The sequence below is a fragment of the Crinia signifera genome, chromosome 1 (genome assembly GCF_055691185.1).
Source record: "Crinia signifera chromosome 1, ASM5569118v1, whole genome shotgun sequence".
Taxonomy (NCBI): domain Eukaryota; kingdom Metazoa; phylum Chordata; class Amphibia; order Anura; family Myobatrachidae; genus Crinia; species Crinia signifera.
Window position 1 is genome coordinate 193,368,366 of NC_139217.1, and position 12,380 is coordinate 193,380,745.

General features: G+C 43.7%; 1 protein-coding gene across 1 annotated transcript in view; it reads left to right on the top strand.

Annotated features, from left to right (window-relative positions):
- HPGDS (hematopoietic prostaglandin D synthase) overlaps window positions 1-12,380 on the top strand; it is a 64,809-nt gene that overhangs the window by 32,490 nt on the left and 19,939 nt on the right. The window lies entirely within an intron of this gene.

Consider the following 12,380-nt stretch of genomic DNA (forward strand, 5'->3'; position numbering starts at 1 on the left):
CGCCTGGACCCCTGGAGAAGGCACTTGCAGGAGCTGATGGGTACTACTGAAGCAACTACTGTTTCTGGAAATTGTTGCTACTACCTGGGTTTTTCTGTTATCCAATTATACAGAGAGAACACAATCACATCCAGTAGCTGTGGATAGAGAATGCACCAGTGCATAAAAAGTGCCACAAATACTAGAATTATAGCATTAGTAATTAATGTTAGCTCTTCATTTAGCACCTCAGTACATACACATTAACAGTGAGCATTAGAGAGTTAACCACTGCCACACAACTACAGTATATCTCCTGTAAGAGGGGCTCACACCCCTTTCCATCAGAGTTAACCTTCAACCAGTGGTGGCTCCGGAGGTGGGGATGCCGCACAGTCCAAAATTCAATTAGGGGAGCCACACGAACTTTCAGTGAGTCAGTTTGGAATGGCAGCTGGTGCATACTTGCCTACTGCTCCTTGACTTCCCTGGTAATGTATGATGGCCAGCACCAGCGAGGAGCTAGGTAATTGATAAGAAAGATGTTTCACCATAGGTGATGGCAATCTCACATTACCAGGGAAGTCCAGGAACAGAGCATTTTCTCCCTCATGGAGAGGGTCATGTAGGCAAGTAGAAGCTGCTGTGCTTCCCTGTTCCTGTAGCCCCTACTCTGGAGCGTCCACTGCCTTCAACCGTAGTGAGAATCCTCTATGTGAAAATAAGCCTAGTAGAAACTTTAATCACTGCAGCATTAGTTTTCTGGCAACCAAGAAGTAAATTAAGAGGCAATTGAAAAACTAGAATAACTGTCAGTCTATTTATAAAGCAATATTTGCTTTAATTTACAAGCCAGTAGTACATCAGATTCCTGTACTGATGTTTAAAAATGATTTCTGAAATGTATGCATCCTTCTTAAAAATTCAATGGTAGATGTAATCCCAAAATAAATGCTTAACTGAAACCTACCAGTTTCTTTTTCTTAAGAACCACACCCTATGGTCCAATTTCAAGTTAGGAAGTTTAAGAAAACTAAATAGGTAATCCAACCTACCCAAGTCAGTCTATTTCACAAACATCTCATGGATCATATTACCAAAGTTAAAAACTGTAATCAAAAGGAATAAAAAGACAAAAGAAAGTATCAGGCTTCTTTGTGTGTATATAGGTTGTGCATAATATGTTATGGTCATTGGAATCGATCCCCTCTGAGTTTTTCTGCATTCCTTCGTTTCTATACCACAATAAAGAAAACTATAGAGCAGTGATGGCTAACCTTGACACTCTAGCTGTTGTTTCACTTATCCCAGAATGCCCTGCATCAGTTTTATTTTGGCCAAATAGTAAAACTTTAGCAGGGCATGCTGGGATGTGTAGTTCAACAACAGCTGTAGTGTCAAGGTTAGCCATCAAGGATATAGAGTTTATTTACTAAGGAATAGCAATAGACTGCTTGTTTTATTGCCATTTATTGAAGTACTATAAAACCAATTAAACCCATGATTAATCATTAAGGCCACTATCTAGCCTATCGTGACACAGGGTCAGACTGTCCAACAAGGGTACAAAGGAAATCCATGGTGGGCCCCACTGCCTGAGGGCCCCTTCACCTATTCTAATGTCAGTGCCCTAAAATATACATGGTTTCTCTGTTACAGGGTTAGTTACCTGTAAGAACAAGAACATGGATGAACAGACCATGCACTGTAGAATCCATGTTGTCTACAGCCCTCTATAGTGGCTGGCCACATTCTTTAAAGCATGGGCCCCTACCACTTCCTTTACCTAGTGAGCCCTCCATGCCTGAGCCCAACACTGTTTGGACATGTCCTATATATAACCACTGACAGTAGCAGTGTAGCTGCTGAAGGTAGTCCTTGCCGCAGAAAAAACTTGTCACGCCGGTGAAAGCTACACAATGCAAAGCTTAGGAAACTTATATAACCAGGAGCATGGCATCTCATTGCAATCATTAATAATTAGGCTTCCCCATCTTTTACGAAACCATACAATTTTTCATAATGGAAGGCTTAAAATGCAGGATTACTTGAAAATAACTTTACAGTCAATTTTTACATTTTCTCTTCATTTTTTTATATTTTCCTATGTACAAAACACGACAATCCTATTTTAGCACAATAGGTCTTGTTATGCTTTTAGTGCCAAGCAGAAATGTAGATAAATATTATTTCAAGGGGTTTATTTAGCAATCACAATAAGCCTAAAAGTTACAGGAAATATCACAATCTGAAACAGGAAATAAAAGTTTAGTAAATATTTCTAGATAACGTTTAAGACATTAACGGGCTAAAAAAGTGGGATTGCTTAATTCAGACATACAGACAAATAAATTCCATTTACACCCCTTGTATTGTTGTTGTTCCTGGAGCAAATTGCTCCAATTTTTTTTTTTTTTTATATATATATATTTTTTTATTTGCTCCATAAAGTGAACTCAAATTATTTGATTTAGTTTCTATAGGTCATGGTACCTTTTTCTGTGTACCAATTTACAGACTTAATTCCTGATGTTTGTATGGAATTAGGGGAGGGATGCATCAGTCTTCACATTCTGAATACGATACATCCCACCACTCATCACATGTTTATCAGCATTACCTAACGCTGTATGCAGGACAGTTCTTCCAAAGAGTGCTGGCCTTTGCAATGCGGAGACTTTCGGAATTATGAGCCTGGTTTTGGTTGTTCGATTGACAGTGTCTTGGTTGACAGTCACTGTTGGTCGACATTGGCAAAAGGTTGACCTGTCAATGGTTGACACATTAAAATGTCGATGAGTTTTCACAATTTCTTTCTCTCAGATAACTTGTTCATACTTACTGTTCTAAATTGTAGTTTACATGGATTGTAAAGTGTGCAGATCGAAGCGAGCCCATGCAAGGTACACTAACTGTGGGTCCACGTCAATAGATCTTGACATAGACACCTGTGGCATCTCAGAATTGGGTGCCTCCTTCTTGTGCCCCTGAGTGACATTGGTGGCCAGCGCTGCCTATCTTAATCCTGTGTGGACACTGTACATCATGTCCAAAGTCCGGCCCGGGGGCCAATTGCGGCCCGTGCTGTAATTTCAAGTGGCCCGCAGCCTCCAGCCAGAAGCGGGTGGAGCATCAGATGTGGGAAACACAGCACTAAAGGTGGGGCCCCGGCGAGTGTGCCTTTACCTTGCTGTCTGCAGCAGTGAGGAGGTGCCGGCCACCACAGTGAGATGTGTTTGGTGTCTTTTGGGTGAGTATGCATCCAACCCCTGCAGCTGCAATTGTATATCATCCTCCTCTGCAATGAGCTTGCTCCCGTAACATGCAGAGTGGAGGAGGGCGGCAGCGGGAGCCCAAGCTTCTCCTGTCCTTGCAGTTCCTGCTTTGCCTCTCCATCCTCTGGCTCACACAAGGGGCTGGGAAACATACAGAGAAGGTAGGGGGCAGGCAGGGGGACATACAGTCAATGGGGGCAGAGCTGGGGACATACAGTGAAGGAGGGTCAGGCTGGGGGACATACAGTGAAGGAAGGCAGTGATGGACATTCAGAGAAGGGGGGGGCAGGCTGTGGGACATAGTGAATGGAAGTCATACAGTTAATGGGGACAGATTGGGGGACATACAGTGAAGGAGGGTCAGGCTTTGGGACATACAGCGAATGGAGGGTCAGGCTTTGGGACATACAGTGAATGAAGGGTCAGGCTTTGGGACATACAGTGAATGGAGGCAGTGATGGACATTCATAGAAGGGGGGATAGGCTGGGGGACAGAGTGAATGGGTGCAGAGTAGGGAACATACAGTGAATGGTGGACATACAGTGAAGGAGGAGCAGGCTGGGGGACATACAGAGAAAGATGGTCAGGCAGGGGAATATACAGTGAAGGGGGCAGAGTGGGGGACATACAGTGAATGGGGGCAGGCTGGAGGAAATACAGAGAATGGGGGGGCAGTCTAGGGCATATACAGTGAAGGGCTCAGGCTGGGGGACATAAAGTGAATAGGGGCAGAGTGGGGGACCATTCTGATGTGATTAATGATTCAAAGAATGTCAGGCTGAATGGTCGGCCCCCCACATTTTTACCTCACCAAATCTGGCCCTCCTCACAAAAAGTTTGGACACCCCTGCTGTACATGTGTCCCCCCCCCCCCCCCGGGGGATTGCTAGGCAACCACCTCGCAGCAGCATTCACAACATGGAGGACACTAGGACCCAGGGGGGATTACCTGGTCCTTGGTGAGCGGGAACGGAGGAGCTCTGCGGTGATTGGTGTCCCAAGGGTGCCAAGAGAGTCTGGTGTGCCCCAAAGTAAGGAGTAAGCAGTGGCGCTGGGCGCTGCGGAGAGACCCCAAGCAGAGCTGCCAGAGGGAGAGAGCTGGTGGCACCGAAGTGAAGGGAGACAATGTGGTGCAACGGTCCCCAGCAGAGTGCCCGGCGGTGATTGACAGCTGGTGCCCGCCACAGAGAGGGAGCTAGCTGCGGGGAGGGGGAGAAGATGAGCGGCCGAACCCACAGCCGCCCTGTGACAGACAGCAGGGCTCAGAGCAGTGTGTAATAGAGCCGCCGAGGAGAGAGCGAGGCATTATGATGTGGCAGTGACCCCAGGAGCCGCAGCAGCCCGGGAAGCATCAGGGGAGTGGGCACAGCACCAGGGGAGAACAGCGGCATCTGGTGCACAGGAGAGAGAGCCTACAGCCCAGCAGTGAAGTGGGCAGTAGGGCCTGTATTCCTGGCAGCCGTTGGGACCCCAGAGAGCTAACCAGAGGTCAAAGTACCAGAGAGCCAGCAGCGCATCACACAGCCACTTGGAGCACAATGAGTCGTGACGTAGTAGTAGTAGTCGTAGTCATAGTAGTAGTGGTAGTGGTAAGTTTATTTATAAGGCGCCACAAAGTGTCTGCAGCGCCGTACATAGCAAACAAAAAAACAAATTACAAGGTAACGTACAGGGTGTGTTGATAAAATATTTATAGGGGTATAGCTGGTAGAACTAAAATCAGCATCAGTTCTGAAGTAGGTGTCGAAATTGTCGAGGAGACTGAAGATGAAGTAGAGCACAGGTGAGGTAAAGAGGTAGGGTGAGTACGTGAGGAAGGAGGGCCCTACTCATAAGAGTTAACATACTAAAAAGGAGGTGGGTGGACAAACGAAAAACAATAGGATAAGTAGGAACGGATGGGAACGGAGGCAGGATAGGAGGATCAAAAGAGGTTAGGAGAAGGGATAGGCTAGTCGAAAAAGTGTGGGGAGGGGGTGCAGCACTGACAGGAGCCAATGAGCAGGTACTGTGCTACTGCCCCCGCACACTGACAGCCTTGATCCACAAGCACCACAGAGACGGGGAATTACAGTGCCCCCCAGGAGCCTGACCTTATTTGACTGTATCACCTTTAGGCCCACCTACGCCTTTACGCAGGAGCCATCTTAAGCCGAAAGCACGTCGGCCATTTAGTGAAGTCTTTTGTGAAGTACCTTCAGTGTTGGCATTGTGCCAAAGTTCAGGACACTTCTTTTGCCTTGAATTACAAATTCTGCATTAGTTGCTACTTCAACTCATGGTGCACCTAGGCCAGAAAGGTACCTACCTTTAACAAACTGCGCAGTTCAGGGACTCAGTCTTTTCAGCCTGGACACTTGTTTTATTGACACAAGGTACAAATTGTTTTATATTAATGTAATTTATTTAAATGGTGCTGCATATTTCCTTATTAACGGTTGCAGCTGATTGTTTCATTGCATAGTTGCATAGGATTATTCAAGGTGCAGGATACCATGCGACTTGTGGCCTACAGGTGCTACGGTAGCCCCATCGCACACGATATCCTTTCTTAGACCATTATTACTCTTTTTGTCCTTTATTGCGTTGATTATTGGAAACAGTATATTGCATTTATTGTATTGTGTGAGGTGCGGCCTACAAGTGCCACAGTGACCCCATTGCGCACAATATCATTCTCAGTGAAATCTTCTGCCAGTCTTTATCATTGATTTCAAAGTATTGTTATCACCATTGCACTGTTTAACCTCTTTCATAACAGTGATCCGTGAGTCGCCATGCAGCAAAATAAACTATTTTGATCACCATGCTCACATGGGGTGACCATTCTGTGTGGTTGTTTTGGGGTATTGTCTTCCCGGGGTCCCTTTGTCCCTCGGCCTTCCGAATTGCAGGCGAGTGAAGCAGGCAGGTCGCAGCCAAGCGGTGCCTAGAGGAGAACAGGAACACCAGGTAACGGTCACACACCTGCCCGCAGTCTGACAACATCACCCACCCACAACAGTGAAAAACTCACGTCAACCTTTTCCTGTGTCTGACATTTCTATGTCAACCTTATACTTGTATCAACCTTTTTCCAATGTTGACCTTTTCATTGTTCAAAATTCATGGTCAAGCTAATGACTGTAGATATAGTGATCTACACCCTCGGAGCCTAGCTGCAGATTCATTGTATGACACTTATGTTGTGGGGTGTACTGGGAGAATTCCACTCAGTGGGCATTGTGACTAGACGCTATATGCAATACATATTGGAACTTGGACCCAGTGGGGTAAATCTGTTTTTAGACAGCTTTACCCACCAGATCCAAGCCACAAAATGTATCATTTTCTGGAGCTTTGTGTATTTGTGGCAAGCGTCCAAACCTGTAGAAAACTTAATTTTTCAGAAAATTGACCTCATAATACACATTGATGCATCTGGAACATAGAAATGTTAGGAGTGATAGAATAGAACAGGAAAACTGCAAATGCTTTGCTAATGAGACCTGCGGACTATCATTTTAATTATATGAGCAGCAAAAGTAGTACAACCAGGAGCAGACAGTCAGAGAACTACAAGGTAAGTCCCATTCTGGCAGTAAATTGTGGCTTCTTAAGGTTACCTCTTTAATTTTTTTTTTTGTGTCTATCTGAGTTTGGATGTACTGTACGAAGGTTAAAATATCAAAGTGCAAATTAATATGTAACTGTTACAGAAAGAAATTGGCATAAAGTATAATTTTTCTAAAATACACAATCATGAACTCTTGTACAGAAGCCAGCTAGAGGCAGAGGACTCTGGGAGGTCAGAGCCAGATTAAGGTCTAAATTGGCCTGGAGCTGAATATGATCAAGGGCCTATTATGCGCAATAATAGGGGTTGTGGCCAGCACCAAATAATGTGGGTGGCGTGACCAGTGTTCTGTTTGGGTGGTCTGCTCATGGGTGTGTCTGTATTTGTGTAAATACTTTCAACTAATTATATATGCCTGGAAAAGGCAGGGGGCTGGCATAAGAAAAATGCAGGGAGATATATTGGCGGGTGCACTCCAAAGGTGCACCCGCAGGATGCCGATGTCCTAAGATATTTGCAGGGTGAGGCGGCACTCTAGTCATGAAAAAAATACTGAAAGACGAAACTTGGTAGACAACATCTCAGCACCTTTTATGTGGTCATGTTAGTTTACAACACCATATACCCCTTATACAAATCATGCAACACAATAGTAACCCCCTTATACTGTACTTGCCTTAACACATTATGCCACAAGAAATGAGCCAAAATTCACACTATGGCACACAGATTGAGTCAAAATTCATGTCATGCCACACAGATTCAGGCAAAATTTACATTTTGCCACATGGATTGAGCCAAAATACACACTATACCAGGCATGTCCAAACAGTGGCCCTCCAGCTGTTGTGAAACTACACGTCTCAGCATGCCTTGACATAGTTTTAGCATTCCCTAAAAGCAAAACTATGGCAATGCATGATGGGACTTGTAGTTTCACAACAGCTGGAGGGCCATAATTTGGACATGCCTGCACTATATCAAACAGATTGAGCAATAATGCACAATATGCTTCATAAAAAGGGGCATTGCGCGCCAAAGGCGCGCTTTAAAAATTTACAACATATTGCCCATTACATGTTAAGCCTCACACCATAATCTCCATTACGTATTACGCCAAACACCATAATGCCTATTAAAAATGATGCTACATAAGTGTTGCTTACCTACATATTCATTGCCAGGGGTTCCATGTTCATTGCCAGGGGTTTCATGCTCATTGCCATGTGGGATTACATACTCATTGCCAAGGGGGAATACACGCTCGCGGTAACTGGGGGACAGCCATGGGGCAGAAATGACAACCATTGACAGCCGGGCAGAGAGCAGGGGTCTGCCCGGCTTTAATCAGAGCACTGCATGTCCTGGCTATTTGAAATAATACCCCTTTCATACCAGAAAATGCAGGTATTTACCCAGGATCATGCAGAGACATTCCCGGACTGGACCCTTTTACGCCAGCCAAGTCCCTGCATTTTCTGTTGTGAGGGAAGAGAAAACCGCCCCCATCCCCCATTAAACAACCAGCTATTTCTTCGAAACTAACTGACCCATTTACATGTAGGCTTCGAATTATTTTGGTCCCGTGAAACAGAAAAATCTGTCCTCAAACAACATGAACAGCCATGAAATTACATTTCAGAAATGAAAAAAAAAAATGGTTTACCCGCAATATCTCTAGAACCAATGAACCCATATGGACCAGGTATCAGATTGAAGGCACAGCGATTTGGGTTCGACTGAGATCAACCTCGATCCTCTGTTATGCCGGAGGGGCAACTGTCAGCCGTTGGAACCAGGTGGAGGTCGGAATTAGCGGGTCCCATGTTATCCTATGGGGAAAACGTTCCAGGTTTGCCTGGCGGTATCTCCGGTTCCTGGGGGGCTAGCGATGCGGGGCTGGGCTTGTTGGAAAGCCCTGGCCCTCAGCTACAAAATTTAGATAGTGGGCCTGGAACTGTAGCTCCATCAGGCCCATTGTTAATCCGGCCCTGTGGGAGGCAATGTAGTCACCTGCCGCTGGGCTCCTGTTCCCAAGGGGGCACCTCTTCTTCTCTCCTGCAAGTTTGAATATGTTAATTTGAAGCCGTCGATTATTGTTTCTGTGGCTGACTTCCCCTCCTAGCGGGACTATAGATATCACAATCTCTTCATTCTAAACATAATTTTTGTGTCTGTGTTCTTAAATATATATGTGGTCTTTTATTTCCCCTAAATTTAGAGCCTTTGCTTCTGAAGGGAGGTTAGTAAAATGTGACATGTTGCTGTTAGTACAGGTTTGACACTTAAAAATATGCCCTTTTAGAAAGGTTAAAAAAAAGGTATCCTGAACTTTAATTATTTCTATCACACAAGCCTTAGGATACAGAATAAAACTATAAAGCTAGTTTAATTTATACATGTTTCACTCCAATCTACAGTCCAAACTTGACAAAGACATAAGTTATGGGGCAGAATTAAATGTGATATTTCATACTACAGTATATTGCGCAGTTCCCTTGGAATGATATTTGTACTTAAATTGGCAAGAACATTGTAAAAACAAAAACAAACAAACAATTGTTCACAACCATGTCCTGTTCACACATTTTGTTTTTTATTATCATTTTATGCCTCTTGCATCACATATTGGACCTTATTCTGGTTTACTCACAAAGCTGCGAATTTCACAGCTGTGCGAGTCCCACAAGCCCCCCCCCCTCCACCCGGCATGCTGAGTTTCCCCGCACACATGCAAATTAATGATTTGCATAAACATCCATTTGCAGCTTGTGTGCAGGAGCAAATCATTCAATGGTCGCCGTCCATCTAATGTTTTCTACAGCGCTCGCAGATGTAAGACACCTGGTAAAAAGAGGGCAAGGGGCCCGCACCATTTATTTATTAGGGATTATTCGGTTATGGATGGATAAACCTATCTATTCCGCGGGGAATATTATATATACTACACCCCGCTGGCTTAGGGTGCTCTCCACTGATTTAGACTGTACGATACGAGGAAAGAAAATAAAATCAGTTTTGTTAGGATGCACTCGTCATCCACAAAGTCGCATAGGACTTAAAATTCCAGTGTATAATATCTTTATTAATGTTAAAAAACTATAACTAGGATGTCGTCATCCTTGCATATTTATGATTTTCAATTGTATTAATAATATGTGACCTTGTAATCAGTACCCCTGTATTAGGGATTTAGGTGGCGAAATATTAAAAACAAACTAATAGCTACAGAAAAAGAAAGAATATGAAGATTAAAATTGGTCTCTGGTAGCCGTTGTTAGGTGAAGTTTATTTTTAAATCTTTATTGTAGAAAAAAATAATGCTGTGCCAATATGTACAACAACTTTAGTAAATACTTTCAATACCAATAAATGTTGTGTATTACTTTATTCCTTGGTGGTATACCGATTGTACATGCCTGTGCTGCAATCTTCTTTAATAGAGGGTGTCTTACATATACTGTTGTCATTTTGGAGTCACATTTGTAACTTTTTAGTACATGTCATGATTCTAGGACATGTTACTCAATGGTTACTTTGTATCTGGAGCATCACCACCATTTGTGGGTTAGATTATAGAAAAAGAGAACTTTCATGTGAACTGCGACAGTCTATTCTTGTTCAAAATTAAGGCTATTCCATGTGAGAAATTGCCAAGAAACTTGGCAAAGTTTCCTACCACAGTGTGTACTGCTCCCTTCAGAGAACAGCACAAACCGGCTCTGACCAAAGTAGAAAGGGAAGTAGGAGGCCCTAGTGCACAACTGAGCAAGAAGACAAGTACATTAGAGTCTCTAGTTTGAGAAAGACCTGCATTAACTGGTTCTCAACTGGCAGCTTCATTAAATGGTACCCACAAAAAGCCAGTGTCAACATCTACAGTGAAGGGGCAACTCCAGGATGCTGGCCTTCTAGGAAACGTGGCAAAGAAAAAGCAGGAAGAACATGAAGATTGGAAAAAAGTTTTGGGAACAGAAAATCGAATTTTGATGGGTACTTATGTAGTATCTGGGCTGCCGATTTCTAAATCGGGTCGAATCGGGCACATCGCATCGCATCGCATGCGACCATCGATGCGATGCGATGCGATGACCCGATTTTTCCATAGGAATCAATGTTAAAATGGACTGAGTCCATTTTAACATGGAATTCAATGGGAAAAAGGGGTCCTTTTCATACCCCTACTATCCAAGTGGGCATGGAGTTGGATATAAACCTGTGGCGAGCGTAGCGAGCCACCGAGCCCCAAGCGTGGCGAGCGTAGCGAGCCCCGCGAGGGGACACAGAATACCGGACCCTCGCGGGGCTCGCTTCGCTCGCCACGCTTCGGGCTCGGTGGCTCGCTACGCTCGCCACAGGTTTATATCCAACTCCATGCCCACTTGGATAGTAGGGGTATGAAAAGGACCCCTTTTTCCCATTGAATTCCATGTTAAAATGGACTCAGTCCATTTTAACATTGATTCCTATGGAAAAATCGGGTCATCGCATCCGATGGTCGCATGCGATGCGATGCGATGCGATATCGCATCGCATCGCATCTGATTGTATGCCTTAACTTAAGGCATACAATCAAAAAATCGGCAGCCCAGATACTACATAAGTACCTTTTGATGTGTTTGGATCACACAGAAGAACAGTTGTGAGATGCAGAACAAGTGAGTGAAAACATGCTGGAAGAGTTCCTGATGCCATCTTTCAGGTAATGTGATGGTCTGGGGCTGTTTTGGTGCTGGCAAAGTGGGAGGATTTGTACAAGGTAAAAGTGATTTTGAATAAGGAAGGCTATCACTCCATTTTGCAATGTCATGCCATGCCCTGTGAACAGAGCTTGATTGGAGCCAATTTCCTCCTCCAACAGGACAATGACCCATAGCACTTCTCCAAGTTATGCAAGAACTATTTAGGGAAGACAGGCAGCTGGTATTTTGTCTCTAAATGGGTGGCCAGTGCAGTCACCAGATCTCGACTCCATTGAGCTGTTGCGGGAGCAGCTTGACCTTCTAGTACACAAGAAGTGTCCATCAAGCCAATCCAACTTTGTGGGAGGTGCTTCATGAAGTGTGGGGTGACATTTCTTCAGATTACCACAACCAATTAACAGCTAGAAAGCAAAAGGTCTGCAATGCTGCACAAGGAGCATTCTATGGTGAAAGCAAAGTTTGAAGGACAAACTGATTATTTAAAATAAAAATCATGATTTCTAACCTTGCCAATGTTTTGACTATATGTTCTATTCAGTTTGCAACTCAATTGATAAATAAAAGTCAGTTTTCATGTAAAACACAAAATTGTCTGGGTGACCCCAACCTTAAACAGTAGTGTATTTAGTAAAGGGGAAAAAATATATTACAAAATATAATGATTGAATGAAAGTATATAATTGCTATTATTGGTAACAGTTATGTTATAGTGCCATCATGATCTGCTACTTCCAAACGCCTATCTAATGCCACAGAAACAAGACAAGGCATTAATAAAAATAAAATGGATTGTTACTAAAAAGCTATATGAATATATCACATACTTATGTACTAAAAGTTAACATATATTCATAATGATTTCATAA